The sequence below is a fragment of the Dermacentor silvarum genome, chromosome 7, assembly GCF_013339745.2.
Source record: "Dermacentor silvarum isolate Dsil-2018 chromosome 7, BIME_Dsil_1.4, whole genome shotgun sequence".
NCBI lineage: Eukaryota > Metazoa > Arthropoda > Arachnida > Ixodida > Ixodidae > Dermacentor > Dermacentor silvarum.
In genome coordinates, this window is record NC_051160.1 from 133,706,311 (window position 1) to 133,721,673 (window position 15,363).

Genomic DNA, 15,363 nt, shown 5'->3' on the forward strand with positions numbered 1-15,363 from the left:
TCGGTATCTTGCTTAGTATATGTCATTTTATGTAGTGGGCTCATTCTTTCATTGTTTTTCACAATGTGCTGCGCCCTTCATAATTTTTGAGTGGCTTGATAGGTGCTTGTCAAGCCTGGTGGACATGAAATAGTTCAAGTTCGCATATATGATGTTCCTGCAGTGCGTTTTCGCATGGAGTCCACATTCTGTAAACTTGACAAACTCAGAAAAGAACTGAAAATTATTAATCTATTCTGCATGCTGTTAGAATTTCATAAGTTTGAAGATGTAATAAATGTGGTGAAGGTAAGTTTTCAATCAACACAACTAATTGGCGTCTGATAGGGTTTAGTCATATTTTATGTATTTTCGTTGAATACGTTTTGGTCATTTAAACGGGTTCCTTGTTCCCTGTTTCACTTGAATTGCCTATGGCGTCTTAAGACGCACAGTCACTTTTAGAAGCTCCTCACACACCAACGGCCTGTCATGGTGGCCTTGTGCTGCTGTTAGGCCCTTGCTAGCCACGTGAACGTTGATTAGACAGTTGCGGGGCACTCATATGCCTTATAACGCGCTGACGGGCATAGGGCTCGTGCCACCGCTCTCGACTTCCGGTAACCGTGCTTCAGGGTGCCCCAAAACAGCAGAAGTAAACATCAAGGTTGGAATCCAGGGCTTGGAGGAGTGCTCGATACTTTAGTGGTCAAGTCAGTGGATGGTGGTGGTGGTGGTGGTGATGATGTTGAAGCAGGCGGGGTTAGCCTGGCATACATAGCCGGCAATTGTTCCGCCTGATCCTCCTTCGAGTTGATATCAGGGGTGTATCACCAAGTGTCTATGAGCCCCGTGTCTCGCAGGAAGGCCAGCAGCAGTCGTTGCGCTCTCTTCCTGGTTGTCGCAGGACCTCCGGGGAAAACGACGTCTTCAAATGTCCTGTGCGTAAGACCGCTCTTTTGTAGGCTGTCGATCATCGCTTTTCTTTCTTTGTCAAACTGTGGGCATATCCAAATGTAATGTTCGATGTCGCCAATGTCACCACAGAAAGCACAGAATGGGGAAGCGCGAAGCCCAGTCTTGAATAACCAAGCTGTGGTGTACGCGGAGTCGGTCCTGATGCGGTATAAAAGCGTCGCTTCCTCGCGGGTAAATCCATGAGTCACGCAGGCTTCGTGGGGATTCTTGTGGATCTCCCTAAAGTGAAGGCGGATTAAACCCTTAGGGTTCTGAAGAGCTTTTGGAGCTTTCACTTTTGGGACACATGTCAGCGCTAGGCGTGCAAGGGCGTCAGCTTTCTCGTTTCCATCAATTCCTACGTGTGATGGTATCCACTGGAATCTTATATTAAATCCTTTGCTTGTTAGATCGTTAATCAGTGCCAGAGATTGCCTTGTAAATTTCTCTAGAGGTAGGCCACGATGCAATCTCTGTAACGCTGACTTGGAATCCGTCAGCACCACGACATCTCGTGCAGGGAAGGCCCGTAGTTTCCGCAAAGCCGCGGTGATTGCGGCGCTTTCTACTGTTGTAGAGGAAACTACGCGATCCAGTCGGCCAGACCATGACAGATCAAGGGATGGTATGCAGAATGCCGCTGCACAGCTATCTGTTTGTGCGCACACCGAGCCGTCTGTGTAAACTTGTAAGTGGCGTTGAAATGCTGTGCTCAAGTGTTCCAGCACAATAAACTTTGCTTCTGCAGTTGAAATGGTGCGTTTCGCCGGTAGGTGGGGTACACTGAGGCTGCAGGTAACGTCCGAAAAAGACCATGGCGGGTCAAGGCGACTGCGTTTAGGCCATTCCAATCCTAAACATTGGAAAGTGTTCAGCGCCGCATGGAAATGTGAGCGAGTTCTTGCTCTTAGCCGCCGGAGAAGCGCCGTGCCTGCGCGGGACTCGCCCAGCCTTAATAGCTGCGTCAGCAACGCCTGAGATGCCAAGAGACGGAGTGGAAGAGATTCTGCCTCATTAGTGACTTTCTTGTTTGAAGCCGTCTGTGGAACTCCCATCGCCAAGCGAAGTCCCTTTCTGTGCAAAGCCTCCAAGCGCTCGAATTGACTCGATGACGGGGATATCAGAGGGAGCTGATAGAGAATGCGGCTTGTTATCAGTGCCGCATTCAGTTTAAGCATGGACATAGGATTGTTTCCCCAACGTACACCTGCCAATCGACGAAGTGCGTTGACTCTTTGCACTGATGCAGCCACAACACTTTCGACCGCACGACGCCATAGTAGCTTGCTGTCGATGGTGACGCCCAGGAATCGAACATGAGTTGCACGAAGAATTGAATGCCCTCTGATATTCAGCGTCAGGCGTGTTGACTTGCGTCTCACTCCCGGGAAAAGCATGAAGGCAGATTTTTCCGCTGATAAAGATAGGCCAAGCATCAATACGTGGCGTTCGATGGCGGAGATTGCGCCCTGGGCGATCCGGGCCAACCGTTTGTGTTGGTACCCCGAGATCCAAATGCAGATGTCATCTGCGTAGATAGACATTTTAACTGCCGTCCGACCTACTTTCAGTGCATCTGGAAGGCTGGCTATGGCAACGTTAAAAAGCAAGGGAGATAGGACGCTTCCTTGTGGGACACCGAGGGAAATTCGTCGCTTATCACTCATTATACTTCCGAGCTTAACTTGGGCATGCCGATCTCTGAGAAATTCATGGATGAATCGAAGAGCATTTCCTGAGACGCCCATGTTTTGGAGTCCGTTGATGATGCCTGTATGAAGCACACAGTCGTATGCCTTGGCAACGTCCATAAAGATGGCGAGTGTGGAAAGGCCGTCCGCGCGATGGTGCTCGATATGGCTTATTAAATCCAAGACACTGTCCTGGGCACTCAACCGTGGACGAAAGCCGGTAATGCACGATGGCAGTCTATTTCCTTGCTCAAGATACCATGTTAACCTCGCACATACTAGTCTTTCCATCAACTTTGATACGCATGATGTTAGCGATACTGGCCGATATGAGGCGAGGTTCGCAGGATCCTTTCCGGACTTGAGTACTGGCACCACCCATGCTATCTTCCACGTTTCTGGGATCTCTCCCGTGCTCCAGACGTGATTAAATATGTCCAGAAGGGCTCGTCTTCGTTCGTACAGCAGATTTGTCAGCATCTGATTGCTGATCGAATCGGGACCCACAGCACAGAGTCTTCTTAATTTGCTGAGCGCCATATCCAACTCACGGAAAGTGAATGGCGTATCCATGGTATGGAATGCTTGAGACAACAGAGGGTTCGATACTCCTGCTGATCTGCCAGATGTGAATCCATCTGCAAAATCTTCTGCAAGGGTTTGCAAATCTTTTCCTTGCTTCAAAGCAAGTGCTTCAAATGGCCTTAGCGGGCGAATCTTTCCGGATAGGCTATTCATTACTCCCCATATTCTTGTCATGGGAGTAAACACCGATAAGCTCTCACAGAAAGCAGCCCACTGAACTCGTCTTAACCTTTTTGTGTGACGACGGATGACAGCGTTTATCCTGTTGTATTCAGTTTTTGCAGAGGGATTTCCCGTTTTTCTCATTAGTTTCCGCTCCGCTCTCCTACGCGCTGCGCAGAGGTTCTTTAGTTTCAAATCAGGAGTAGGAAAATGATCTGGCAGTTTCAACATTGAAGTAGCCACTCTCTTGCTCCGCAGCATATCTGCGAATAGCTCACCAGGGGATTCATCCAACGCTTCTCTGTATGTGTCCCAGCGTGTCACAGCACAGAATTGTCGACCAGCAGTGTGAAATCCGGTGATGTTGGTGAAGATCGGAAAATGGTCGCTGCCCATCCTGTCTGGGGCCGTTGTCGACGATACGTAAAGGTCTGTAGAATGGATCACGAGGTCTATGGCACTCCATGAATCTGGTGGTCTGAAGAAAATTGGTTTACCATCGTTCGCGATACATAAGTCAGCAGCATCCGCGGCTGCGACAAGTTCCTTGCCTCGGAAATCTGCAATCTTATCTCCCCAAAGCGAATGATGTGCGTTAAAATCGCCACAGATTATTCTAGGAGAGGGGCAACGAATGCAAAGGTCCTTTATAAACGCCTCCATAGAGACCTTCCTGCGTGGACTTATATACACCGACACCACACTGAGTTTTCGGTTTCCTAGGCACACTTGCACAGCGGTGACTTCCAAGTAGGTAGAACAAAGGTCCTGCACTGGTAAGGCGACGTGAGGTATTTCTCGCCTGATGTATATCATCGCACTTCCATTAGCAAATGACGGTATACTCGGATTTCCATGTCTGATGTACCCTGGGATCGTCCTTCCATTAGGAAGACCAGCCTCCGAGAGGGCTAGAATTGGTATAGGTATGTCTCGAAGGAAAAGGCTGAGTTCACACAGACGCTGTTGAATACCGGCGCAGTTCCATTGCATTATTAAGGGCACTTTTGGGCGACGGAATGGACCAAGTGGGCGAGTAAATTGCCATTATGCTACTGAGGGTAAGTGGAAGTAGAGCAGAGTATTACTGACTCAAGAGCCAGCACTGCTTCCAGCATATCCTTCGTTGAGCTCGCAGGCATCTTCGCGACGTGGGAACGTAGTGCCGTGAACAGAGCGCGTATCACATGCTGGCAGTTTTCCAGCTGACTGCTTCCAAGTGGTGCTTGAGGTCGGTTCACTGCGGCCGCATAGGTGCGCTTTTCGGACTCTTTAGGAACAGGTTTCTCAGCGGCGGTGACCGTTTGCGTTGGCTCAATAACTTCGTTTATCGGTGTGAGACGCGGGAAATCAGAAGCGTAGTCTCTTTCCAAAGCAGTTAGTTGTGGTGCGCTGAGTGTCTTCTTCGTGTTCGATGGTGCGCTTGCATTCTTTGGACCCAAAACAAACATCTTATTCCTTCGTTGAGCAGCTGTCCGCGCAGGACATCGACCGTAGCTAGCAGGATGGTCGCCGCCACAGTTTGCACACAGAGAGTTTTCTTTGCTTGCACACGTCTTAAAATCATGAGGTCCCCCACAGCGCTTGCACCTCTGTTCTCCACGACAGTACTTGGCGATATGTCCGAAGCGCTGGCACTTAAAACAGCGTGGTGGTGTCTCCACGTAGTCGACAAGCTCGTGTCTGGTGAAACCAAGGTTGATCTTCTCGGGGCGTTCAGAATTTGGAGCAAATGTGAGAACCACCGAGTTAGTGCGCCTTGACTCCCATTCAGATGACGAGGTGTGGACCCGACGGATGATTCTTTTTTGCATGAAATACTCCCTGGGGTCTCAGGAAGGTGAGCAGCTCCTCATCCGAGTACCATTTTGGGACTCCTCTAACAATGCACGTGTTTTTCATATAACTTTGCGGGACACGGGAAGATATGGCTATGCCGCCGATATTCTTGGTCTCTAGAAGGATGTTGGCTTGTCCTTCTGTCTCCACATCTAAGAGCAATGCTCCCTGTGTTGTGAAGCGGATCTTCACTGGTGCTCCACCGAGAATCGCTTCAAGCTCAGAATACAGGAGAATAGGGTTCACTTGCCTTAAATCAGCTCTCTCGGATGCTGCAGTGATTACCACTGGAATTCCCTCCGCCCTGTCTTTGCGATGGCGCACAACTCGGAAACCACCCTCGTCCATGTCGAGGTCTGAAAGGTTCGCCACGTTGTCGTCCTCGATGATTGTTGACTCGTCTTCAGAGTCACCAGTGTCTTGTCGCTTGCAGTCAGGCTGGCTTGTACAAATCAGCTGGCGTTTCTGACCCGGTGTCACCCCTTGGGAGGTCATGGCGGAGTGCTCGTCGGTGCCAGCTTGGGTCCTAGCACCTTGTGAGGCGGCGGGTGGCGCAGCACCCGTCGGTCTCCGATACGGAAGGTACCTTTTCGAGTCGACCGACGTGATGAACAGTTCTGACCAGTAAGGTTACCAGAACAGAACGATAATAACGATACTTGTACGCAGAGCTACTCAGACAGGCTAGCAGCAGCTTCGTCGTCTTCTTCCGCAAAATCAAGTCAGTGGATGAAACGGCACTCTCTTAGCTTGAGTTCATGGAATCACGCGAAAGGCGAAGTATAGATTGCGATAGCAAACTAGTCGACAGCTGTAGGAAATAAGGGTAGTAGTTTTATTGGCCCTATAAACATGTAAAGTGTGGTGTCATGCGTGCACGAGCAAACATGAAAGCATCTCACTCGATGACCGCGGAAACTCGCAGTAGTGAGTAAGCGCGCCAGCAGCAGCGAGCGAATTGACCTTCGTCTCGCCGCTCGCATCAACGCGAACTAAGCCGCGAAAACATAGCGCAGGGAGGAATGACTCTGCCCCCGCCGCAGATGGTTTTCAAGGTGCAGCCGCTGCGGTGTAGTACGCAGCCTCCCACCGGAGCCCTGCGGAGCCTTGCGGCCCGGCGGGCGCGCGGGGTTGCTCGGGCGTCGCGGAGTAAAACGCGCTCCCCCCACCTCCCCTACCCTGCCACCGGAGCGTTGCGCGCCACCGGAAGACGTGCGCTTCCCTCCCGCTTCCTGCTCTTGCGCGCTCGAGATGGAGCTGTGATCGCCGGCTTACCCTCACACGCTCTCCCTCACACATAGAGCATACATCGCGAAGCGATTACTTTATGAGTGAAACAACTTTATTGTAACCGTCTGGTCGAGACCTGGGCCTAGGCCACGCCAGGAGCGGTAGAGAGACCCTGTCTCCCAGCCGCCCCTCGAGCTCGCTGGATGGCCCATAGTTGGTCTTGCAGATCTTAGCTGATCAGCGCGGCTTTGCACCGCGCCCCAAGCTGTTCTGATGGGACTGAAGACGACTTTATCGCCCATGGACTTTATACGCAACCTCACGGCGACGGCGATGACGACGCCAGAAATGCGCGCGCAGTGACCATAAGATTGCTATCATAATAATAACTGAGTATCGAAGAATCAGTGATCGAAGAGGTTCACTAATTCTAATATTCTTGTTTTCTTCTAAAACTTTGAAGATATCAGTAATGCGGGAACACGTCCCAATATGGCCCACTGCCTCGGACTTCACATTGTTCATTGTTTTGATAAGCCTTAGTGCTCAGAATAAGCAAACAATGCTGTATTTCCAGGTGTTTCTAAACTGCCCACAGTAATCTTTTCCGACGCCCAAAAAGGGTTTCTCTGGAAGTCAAACGACAAGTCATAGTGAAGGTAGCATGGGCATTTGATATGTTGCAATGCAGATTCTACGCTTACATATCACATAATTTCTTCGCTACGAAATATTACATGAGGCGAACAAAACATTATGGCAAGCATCATGATTTTTATTCCGCCACCTCTTAGAAGGTACCGGTTATCTCCTCTAAACGACGCCAAGAATTTGAAACAATTTACAGATGTCTTTAAGTAAAGGGCTTTCGGTGTGCGTTCATGACCGTTGTTTATGTTAGTCAAGATTGATTTCTTTTTATTCTGCGCAAATATTCGTTTTATTAGGTGTAATTGACAAACTTCTACTTACCTTAATTATTCTCTGACTACTCAAAGCAAGGCCACGGAGGATGTCGAACAAATGGGCAATAACAGCTTTTTTTGGCAACCTACACTTCAACTATTACCGTATTCAACACAAAACAGCGGGTGCATGATTTGTCAGAAAAGCCAGCCCAACGCCGCGTTGGCACCGATTACCATAATAGTGTGCGTGTATTCTTGATCACATTTGTAGAGAACCCCATCTATACAGCATTTGCTACGTTAAGCAGACGAAACAGCATCAAAGCTTAAGTGTTCATATTAAAATTATGCAGCCAAACATTCTTATAAACGTATGCAGTACCACGACTTCTCATATGACCCGGTAACTCGCGCTGACTTTTAAGTTTTTATTAGTGGCCCGCCTAGCAGACTGAATAAAGCTGTCTGCCCAAGAAACGCCAAGAATGAACTGCCTTGAGGAACGAAACAAATGGTATGACAATGGTCACTTGCGCCGATTCGCAAACGAAAAATAAAGCGAAATGCAGAGCGGTCATTGGAGCTTTGTGCGCAGAAAATAGTCGCGCTTCTCTGCCTTGGTTTGTTAACTTTTCTGTTATTTTCGTGGAATGCAGTTTCCACTTACACATCCTCATAAATGTTGAAATGGTGCAAGACGAGCCAAGTACCTCCAATCATTATGTGGGTTGGTAGCAATGCGAAATTGTAGCATTTCTTTATAATTACGATAAGCAAGCATTGTGATAAAAGACAGTTTTAGCACTGCATCCACGGTCCCCTTAAAGTCTCCAGATTTCCTGCTCTTTTTTAAGTAGCGACATCTACTCTGTCGACCGCCATTATCTTCCTAGATAGCATGCGACCGTCAACGACCGCTGCTATCTATGCGGCTCGCAGCAGCGTGCAAGTGAATGCGGGTGAACAGCGTTAGGAAGAACATGGCTGTGGGAATGAGCGCCGCCCAATGATATTCGTCGGCGGTACTTCAAAGTTTGTCGCTACTTAAAGAAAGCAAAAAAAATATCCAGGGACTTTAGGTTCCCTCTGCTCAGGCGGGCTTATCCTAAAATGATTTGCGCAAAGCAGCTTAAGGAACGCTAGCGGGAACGCTAACACGCGTGCGCACGACGCTCATATTGGCAGCGGAGCGACGAACGCTGCCGACGGTCCGCTACGAAGCCGTTTGAGCGGAGGGTTAGGGTGCGTCTACTGGTTGCTTTGTCGTTGTACAGGCATGCTGAGAGCGCGTGGCCGACGTCTTTGAAAAAGGAGCTTGTGAAATAAGCGAAATCAACGCAGTTCATGCAGCCAGCGGTGTGCGGGAAATGTTAGCGGAGCGGAGCGTAAGCAACGCACTGCTAAAACGGTCTATTCTCAAGCCGGGGGTCACTCGAAGGTCGATCGAAATAGGTCGCGAAGCTTCGCGCGAAAAGCGGTTGAGAACGAATTGTCGCCGTCATCAGCAGCGGTGGTTATGGGAGCAGCGATTGAAGCGCGACTATGTTTTGAGTGAACAAACATTGGGAAAAAAAGCGTTTTTAATTAAAGCGAGACCCAGTTGGATTCGTTCAACGAAAATAAATTTCCCAAATCAATTTTATATACGCATGGCGAGAAAACAACTCGATTTTACTTGACCTTTATCAATAAGTACCTTTTCTCAGAGAGAGAATAAATTTGGTACAATATCGTGGACCCCAGTTGTGCCTCGAAGGTGGAGCCCTTAGCCCAGGGCCCCATAGGTAGCAGCCACCGCCTCGGCACGGTCGACCAGCCATTGCTGGCCAGTCGCCGTCGCGTCGGTCAGCCGCTCCTCCAAGGAGGTGAGGGTGGGGTTTGGAATGTCTTGGCAAAGCCAGACAATACGCAGTAGGATGGGGCGGTCGCCGCAGTTCGGGCATTGATTGAGCTGGACCACGGGAGGGGTAGAGGCAGGAATAGAAAAGGGGCGTCGGGAAAGTATTCGTCTGTAGTGGTCACTAACAGACGGCCTGTCGGCGAGTAAGGGAAGGATGAGGTGGGGGGTAGTCTTGCCAAGTTAGGCGTATCTCAGCAAGTCGGGATGCGTACGAGAAAGGTTGCGGTCGGATGATGGCAGAGCGATCCCCAGCGGCTCGGTATGAGAGTTCTTGTGCCAGCGCATGAGTGCACTCATTAGCGGGAATAGCTGCGTGCCCAGGCACTCAGATTAACCGAAAAGTGTGCGAGGTGGATAGTAGGAAGGACTCGAGTATAGACGTGGTAGTAGGATGTAAAGTGCTGAAAAGAAAACGCCGACAAGTTGCCTGGGAGTCTGTGAGGATATGATTGGGGGTAGAAGGAGGGAGAGAAGAGGTGGAAAGGTTTGCCCTAGCAATCGCACGTTCTTCCAGGAGGGAGTCATTAGTTAATGTACGTTCCGAGGCTGCGAATACGGTCATGAGATCAGAGTCCACTACTACCGTGAGTCCTCCACGTTCATCCGCTGGGCTGGCGTCAGTGACGAGCACATGAACAGCGCTGCACCCCAAGGAATATTCGCGCCGCAAGTAACGCGAACAATGATCCCGGTTGGCAGTATGGCGAGTAGGGTGCATATGGCGGGCAATAGGAGATATCGTGAGCTTGGCACGCGATGCTGGGGAAAGGCCCGTAGATGTAAGGATACCAGGGTTAGGTGGGTAACTAAGTGAGCTAAGAAGATTCCGTCCCTGAGGTGTAGAACTCGAGCGCGTCCGCTGGGCGACCTGGTGGGCTTCTATAAATTCCTCTAAAGTGTTAGGCACCCCAAGTCGCTGCAGGTTAAGGGTAGCCGTGTGCATAGCAAGGCCAAGTGCAACTTTCTGCGCTTTTCTTAGTAGGGTGGACATACGTGCGCGTTCAGTGCGAGTTAGGTTGTGATAAGGTAGGTGGTGTAGTAGGCGGGAGTGTATCAATGCCTGTACAAGGTGTAAGGCATCAGCCTCTTTGAAGCCATGTCAGCGGTTAGACACCCGCCGAAGCATATGCATGATTTGGTTACATTGGGTGGTAAGTTGGCGAAGGGTATGTGTTGCTTTGGCGTTGGCTTATAAAGTGAAACCAAGCACCTTTATGAATCATTTACGTGGAACGTGTTTTGCATCTAATCTGATCCCAAGAGACAAGTATTTTTATTGGCGAGCGTGTTTTGTTGCGATGAGTAGCTCCAACATGGCAAGTGAACATGTGAGACCTCCACGCCGGACGTATTGCTCGATGGTGGTAGCTGCTTCCTGTAACTGTGTTTCAATGTGTCCGAGGGAGCCTGTCGTAACCCAGAAAGTGATATCGTCTGCGTAAAAACCATGACGAACGTCTCTGATCTGATCGAGAAGGGGTGGGAGACCTCGCAAGACACGATTGAATAGGAGTGGAGATAGCGTGGAGTCTTGCGCAATGCCGCGGTTTGAGACAGCTTCAGTAGGGGAACGTAGATCACCGTTGACAAGGCTGGCAGATCGGTCACGAAGAAAGTTTCGGACATAGTTATACACATTCGCGCCGCAGCCAGTAGCTGTTAACTGCTCAAGAATCAAATCGTGGGAGAGGTTATCGAACGCCGCCTTGAGGTCTATGGTTAACACCGACGGCCGTGACGGTGGCAGAACTCTCGTTGACTCTGTGGCGAGTGCATGTAGCCTTGACATGGGACGCCCAAAGAAGATCCGAATACCCGAAGAAGAAGCCGCTTATCTTGAAGCGCGTCGCGCGCCCAAGCGAGAATGTGTGCATCGGCGGCGAGCCGATTCGCAATACCGTGCCTAGCAGCACTTAGCAAGTCTAGTAAAACTTGGAAGAAAAGCTAGGTCGGATCACCAGCTGCGCTGTTTACTCCAGCCTTGCACCACTATTGTAAGCTGCCCATGGTTCTTTTATTTCGTTGTTTTTTTTTTCGTTGCGAGCTGAGCCTAATTGAAGTTCCGTGATCCATTTCTTGGCGGCAGCACATAAGGAAACCTCCGAACGAGAGGAGACCGCATGGTCAGCTACAAAGAAATAACCGATTACTATCGGCTGGGAAGGGCCCGGTACCCACAAGCTCATCCCGCGCTAACCAGGAAGCAGGCGGTGGCCTGGCGCCTCCTGCAAACAGACATGTAACCGAACCCGGTGGCCTGCAGCAGATTCTATCCAGGGCAATACAACGATCAATGCAAATTATGTAAAGGCAGGGCGGATCTGCCACATATTTTATGGGCATGCTCGAAGGCGGCTCCTTTCGAGGGCCGCAAAATTCAAAACCGGCAGCAGTGGGAGACCCTGCTGCTCAGCTCACACCAGCAAGACCAGGTCTGGGCCGTCTAGCTAGCCGAGGCAGCCGCTGAGACCCAGGCGATCTCGACTGTCTGTTGGGCGGAGGGAGGCTGCGTCCGCCTTCGTGAATTGCTGGCACCGTTAAAGTTGAATCTCTCTATCTCCTGCACTGCAAATTTGTTTAACACTGCAACCCAGTCAAATCCTTCACGTGTCAGTACAGAGTATCGACTTTTCAGCCTAGGCTTCTCGTGCCGTGGTAAACGTTGACAGAATTACCACAGGACCTTTCAACCATAGACAATATCAGTGGGTTCATCTGCGCTGCAGTGTATGGCTGAATGTATGAGCTAAAAATAAGAATATACGCAACATTGGCCTACTTAAGATGCTGATTTCATACCATGAACAAAATCATACCTTCCTTTGATGCTTCCTTGTATATTATTGGCTGCATCTAGTGTTTTTAAAAACGCTTCTTTGAACTGTCTTATGCGTCAAAAGTTTGAATTTTTCTTCGAGGATTATCGCAGTAGTCATGTCTCAAGCGAAGCATTGTTTCAGTTTATTTTAGTGAAACAAGACAACACTGACAAAGGGTGCCTGTTGCCGCCCAAAACCGTATTCTGCTGTGTCAGTTAACATGCATGTATTTATTTTTCAAACAATGGCTCCTTGCACTCAAATGATGTAATATTTGGCGTAGGAGCTCTAAGTGAATGAAAGAATTCAATGTTGCAGACAGCGACAACCTGCGGAGAAAATCAACAAAATAAGTTCAAGACGCATACAAGTCTAATGAAGATACCGTGTATAAAATTATACAATCTAAAATGTATGCTTGGCCTAAGACAGCAAACAATACAATCCATATAGTTTACATCACCGTGCAATCTTAGTTTCACTTGTGCTATATATCTAGAGAGTAAATCTAACTTTACGGAAATACAGGCTCGTTTTAACTCGCTTTGTTGAACTTTAAAGCTGACTGTAGATAGGTGATAATTTTGCAATAGGCGCTCCTATTCTTGTAAAAAGCAATAAATGCATGACATGTAAAGATTCCTCCTGTTGCGAGATGAAAGCTTAGCATCTGCGTTAGCATCTTAGCGTACTCTCTTCAAAACTTAAGCCGAAAGTCAGTATACTGGAGGCTTGTTCAGGGGGTCGTCAATTACAGAAAGTTAATACCACCTCTTATAAGTACTCGTTTGTTTGGAAGCACACACGGGGCCTAATAATTCAACACCAAGCATGTTCTTGAAAAAAAGCGAAGCGCTCTGTGCAGATGAAACTATCTACATGTTGTTATCAGATACCAGATAAACCGTGCAGTATGTTTCATGTGCTTCTTAGTATTGTAATGAAGGAATGTAACGGTATAGTGTGTCGTCCTCTTCAGCGCTTTGCTCGGGAACACCGCTCGCGCTCGGAATCCGTGCTCTGCCTAGACTGTCGCTGCGGCGCTGCTCCTATAGTTCCATAAAAAGAAGCATTAACAATATAAATGACTTTAACAGCGCAGCTCTTTAAGCCGCAGGTTCGTCCGTATAGCTATAGTGCCTAGAATATACTAAATTCTAGGCACTGTAGTATAGCGCAGACCAGAAACTGCGCCTGGCGATGACGTCATCGCGCGTTGCCTAGCAGCCAGTTGGCGCAGCTGGGCCTCGTTTCGCCGCCGCGCCGCAACGCCGTGCCAAGCTGCTACGAACGCGCACCTGCTCCGTCTAGCCATGGCGTCACTTCGAGTCGCCTAGCAACCACATGTGCCTTGCTTCTCCTAGTCATGTCAACGCTTCGCCAGGCCACGTGTTGAAGGGCGTCGTGCGGCCAAGCGAGAATCTGCGCGTCGGCGGCGAGCCGATCCACAATACCGTGCGGAAGCTGCAACCGAGAAGAGGCGTCGTCGAGTCGAAGATCCCGAGTTTCGAGAACGAGAACGTGAGAGTCTGTGTTTGATCAACAAAAATTGGTTTGAGTATTCAGCGTCGTAGGGATAGCGACCCTTGCTGTATCTTGGTCGATCACAAGCTCCGCTGTTTGCTCCAGCCTTGCACCACTAGTGCAAGCAGCGCTCACTCTTTATTTATTACAATTGCTTCATATAATATCGATAATTGACTACACAACATACAAAAATACTTGAGTTGTTGGTGTCACGCTAACTTTCGCGTGGTTTTCATTGGCGCGTTTCAGAAGACACCCCCGGGGAAAAAAATGTTAGCTGATCTGGCTTCCGGCCTGTGCAACACAAATTGTTGTTTTGAAGGATCCTACGTACAAAGCATTCTTGCTCGCTAAATGGAGAGTAATGCTTCTATACATCTTAAATTGCACTTGGTCACCACATTCATTATTCTGTTTCGTGGTCCTCACTGTGCAACGATGGATTTAATTACGGTTTTTGTAATATGCATTCTACGTATTGCTTATCGCTTCACATGTTTTTCCAGCGCTACTACTAGATGGGGAGGTCGTCGCCAGCAAGAATTTTGCGGCATGCCGTCGTGTGCGTGGAAGCTCCGCGATTAGGCATGGAGTGCGTTTAGCTTGATTTCGGTGTTTTTCAGGGCAGAGCAGCTGTGGCTTACAATGCGAAGGTCACAACATCTCTAGTCAAATCTCGCGAGCTTTGTTAAAAAATGAAGAAAAGAGCCTCACAAAAGGTTATGGACTGCAAGCAAGTGAAGCTATCGTTTTGAAATGTGCCCATAAAGAAGTACTGCACATTAACCGCTACGATTTTCAGATGAAATTGTATTTTCTATAACCTAGGTGATTAGGGGGCAAACTTACTAGACGCTTCTTCTGCTTACTGCAAAATACGCGCACTTGCTTTCACTCAATAACAACGCTTCGAATGTTTTTTTTTTCCTTTTTTATTGCTTGTGGCACGATGTCTAGGTCTCCCAGTACCACGTTAATAGGAGACAACCACCTACCAGTTTTGATGTCAATAGATTCTAACCGCAAGTAGAAAATAATGGATCATCGATGGATGAAACCATGTGCACGCTTGCAAAGTATCTTATTATACTTAAAAAGTTTATCCTGCACAAATTCGTAAAAATATATGAACTATATAAAGTAAATAATTCTTTTGGCTGTCTTTCGTACATAAGCAAGTAGCGCAGGATACTCAAACAACACTTCGTGCTGTTGTTATAGAGAAACTGCCTTTTATATCTTTTCTTTCCTTGATGGAATGTGACGAGTGCCCACGACCAACGAAAAACTGGACACGAGGACTGGTAAGCGCACATTGATTACGGCTCTCTCACATGGTAGGTTTTCAACAGATGAGGTCCACATCCTCGCGGAAAACTAATAGGACACCACTCATAAATACTAGCAGCATCTCCTCTATCATTTATCTCAATGATGCCTTTCTAACCTCTCACAGACATTTGTTTTGCAGCACGCTAAAGCGCATTTCAGTGCTGGTTATCCTGAACGGTGTTGGCCAGCCATTTCATTCCCGCCTGCAGGTGTTATTTTTGGTTTTATTGTCAACACGCCCTCATGTGCTACCATACAGGCGTCCGAAACTCAGTGACTTCATGTTACACTACACGGCACTGATGTAAAGAATCACGGAAGCAAGTCCACCGTGCGACTGGAAATTCCTCAATGGGGTGCTATGCAGGATGCGCCGAGTTTCTCGTTCGCATGAGTTGTACCCGAGTTTGCTCGATGGCAGTCAGTGAACGGAG

The 15,363-nt window shown here is 48.7% G+C and overlaps 1 protein-coding gene across 1 annotated transcript in view; it reads left to right on the plus strand.

Moving 5' to 3' along the window:
- Positions 1 to 13,446: 13,446 nt before the first annotated feature.
- Positions 13,447 to 15,363, plus strand: part of LOC119459191 (uncharacterized) — an 89,406-nt gene continuing 87,489 nt past the window's right edge. The window contains exon 1 of the mRNA XM_037721015.2: positions 13,447 to 13,591. The gene's annotated coding sequence lies outside the window, so the exon portion shown is untranslated. The remainder of the gene's footprint in view (positions 13,592 to 15,363) is intronic.